We start from the raw sequence: 3217 nt of genomic DNA on the forward strand, positions 1-3217 counted from the left end.
TCCGTCCCGTTATCGGTCAAGAGGAATTTCGGGGTTCCCCATCGCGATAGAACTAGGTCTTCCAGAGTCTCTTTAATGTTCTTGCCATTCGCGGCTCTCAAGGCGCGACATTCCACCCACTTTGTAAATAAATCCTGGATCACTAGGACGTATGTGAAACCGGCTTTACTACGCGGCAACGGTCCCATGATATCCGCGGCAACCACCGTCCACGGAGCTTCGACCACCCGACGTCCCATCAATCCGGCAGGCTGGGCCTGCTCTACCTTCATTCGCTGGCACGTATCGCATTCCCCCACGTACTTCGCGGCATCCCTAAACATGTTCGGCCAATAATAGGCAACCGTTAGCCGGCGGTGAGTTTTATCGATACCTAAATGACCAGATTGAGGGTCATCGTGCGACTCGCGTAAAGCTTCCTCCCGTAATTCTTACGGTAACACTAATTTCCAATTATTTAAATCCTCCACTACCGCGGCGGTAGTGGGTTTCGGTCTCGAGAAAAACAGTCGTCCGTCCATGACTTTCCAGCCCACCCAAGCCTTCGGCCGCTCCGAAACCTCGCGAAAACGTCTTAGGTACCAGGAATCCTCTGTGTCCTCTAAATTTTCGATCGCAAGCGCCGCCAACGGAACGGCAGCCTCTAATGGGATCTTGGCATCACTCTCAAACATTCGCGAAAGTGCGTCCGGCACGTGGTGTAACGCTCCTTTCCGATGTATTATCTCATAGTCGTACTCAAGGAGCTCCAAAGCCCATCGCGCTAATCGGCCAGTAGGGTTCTTCAAATTATGTAACCAACGCAGGCTACTATGGTCTGTCACGACCGTGAATTTATATCCCTCAAGATACGGCCTAAACTTTTGAATCGACCATACTACTGCTAGACATTCCTGTTCTGTCACGGAATATTTTCTCTCGGCATCCGATAGCGCGCGGCTTGCAAACGCGACGACTCTTTCAACGCCATCGCTCATCTGACATAAAACGGCACCCAAGCCCACCGAGCTCGCATCCGTTTGCAACACGAAAGGAATACCAAAGTCCGGACACGATAAGGTTGGAGCAGAGCTCAACCGCGCACAAATCGTTTCAAAAGCGACGTTCTGGTCGTCCGCCCATTCCCAGCGCTGATCTTTCTTTAGTAATCTCGTAAGCGGTTCGCTGACAGTGGCAAAGTGCGGAATAAATCTACGATACCACGATGACATGCCGAGGAACCGACGTAATTGCTTAATATCACGCGGCGCGGGATAATCCAGGATCGGCCGCGCCTTCTCGGGATCGACAGTTAGGCCGTCCCGCCGCACGACGAATCCCAGATATCTTACTTGCGCTCGGCAAAATTCGCACTTATCGGGGTTAACTGTAAGACCCGCAGACGAAATTTTATTCAGAACTCGTTCTAACCATTCTAGATGTTCCTCGAATGTCGGAGTCACGATTACTATATCATCTAAATACGCGAACGCGTGAGGCTCCATTTCCGGACCAATTAACTTGTCAAGAAGGCGTTGAAAGGTCGCGGGCGCGCCCGTCAATCCATACGGCATCCGAGTAAAATGATACAAGCCCTTACCGGGGACACTAAAGGCGGTAATCTCTCGACTGTCTTTTGCCAGGGGTATTTGAAAATACGCCTGGCTCAGATCTATCGTAGAGATGTAACGCGCAGATCTTAGCTTATCCAGAATGCCATTCATGTTCGGAAGCGGGTACGCGTCCTTCTTAGATACCCCGTTTACTCTTCGAAAGTCTAAGCAAAAGCGATATTTTCCGTTCGGTTTCTTAACCATGACTATCGGGTTTGACCACTCGCTAAAGGATGCCTCAATAATTCCGGCAGCTAACATCTTATCTACCTCTTCTCTAATTGCCTCCTGAACTTTGGGAGAGACTAAATAGCATCGCTGCTTTATCGGAGCGCTTCCACCGACATCTATGCGGTGTTCCGTGAGAGAAGTGACACCGGGATCCGCGATCGTCTTCGGTAATTTACGCTCTAAGAATTCCTGTAGTTGTGACTCTTGGTCAGGGGTTAATTCGGAAAGTCCGCTGCAGACGTATTCCTCGCTAAGGTCCGTATTCTCAAACGCGCGACGCTCCCCCGGGCGATTCGCAAAATACCAGCTGGGTGACGCAAAATCGAGACCGATGCCAAACGCGCTCAGAAAATCTACTCCTATAATACACGAAACGGCTAATTTTGGTAATAAGCAAACGATAACCTCGCGCTGACAATCCTCTAACGTAATCGACAGGCTGACTTCCTCCGCGATCTCCGCTATCTGTCCGTTCGCCGTGCGGATCCGGAAGCCGTTTGTAGGACGAGTCGAAACCCGTAGGCCTCGCACTATCTCTATTCCGGCATCCCCAAATATCGTTCTACTCGATCCGGAGTCGACTAAAGCTAACAGCGGGTGTTCCTCTATGTAAATTCGTAAATATCGCAACGGTGCTCCGGACCCTTGACACGACGCCTGTAAAAATTCAGACACGGCAGCCTCGAATTCAGCGCGGGTCTCTATCGAAATCGCGGGAGTCGCGGCGACCCGCTCTAGCGACTCTCCGTGCCGTTTCCCGAACATTTTGGGCACGTCTTTAGCGTGACGTCGGCCTGTCCGCATCGGAAGCAATACAAGTGACGATCCTCGCCACATTCCCGCGCGAGGTGGCCGACCTTCTTACAATTCCAGCATCTTGCCGTGCTGGACGTACGCGTGGTTGTCGCGGATGGAGTCGCGGCAGCCGAATTTGCCTGCGCGGTTGCCCCGCGCGGTCGCCTTGCGGCCCTATGGCCTCCTGCACTCGCGGGCGCCTCCAACCCCGCGGTAACTATCGCGATCGTACGCGCGGTTTTCTTGGGCTTGTACGCTAATTCCGGATGTATGGACTTTTCCGGCGGCGGCGGTGCGCGATATCGCGTCGCGGCGTTCTGTACAATCTCTAAACGCGACGCTATCAACTCGAGAGAAGCGAAACTTTGAAACTCGTGTCGTCGTATGGATCCTTGTATCCGCGGCAGCAAGCTACGATATACGTGATCCAACTGCGCCTCCCACGGGGGACTCTGGCGATCGAACAACGATTGCATGCACGTTATATAATCGAAAATCGTCTCGTCTTCTCCCTGCGTTCGACGCAGTATTTCATCGCGCAGGGCGTACTGATAATCCGAATTACTAAAGCGACTACGCCACGCCGCCGCGAAATCGTC

The sequence above is a fragment of the Wasmannia auropunctata genome, unplaced genomic scaffold (assembly GCF_000956235.1).
Source record: "Wasmannia auropunctata unplaced genomic scaffold, wasmannia.A_1.0 LD336074.1, whole genome shotgun sequence".
NCBI lineage: Eukaryota > Metazoa > Arthropoda > Insecta > Hymenoptera > Formicidae > Wasmannia > Wasmannia auropunctata.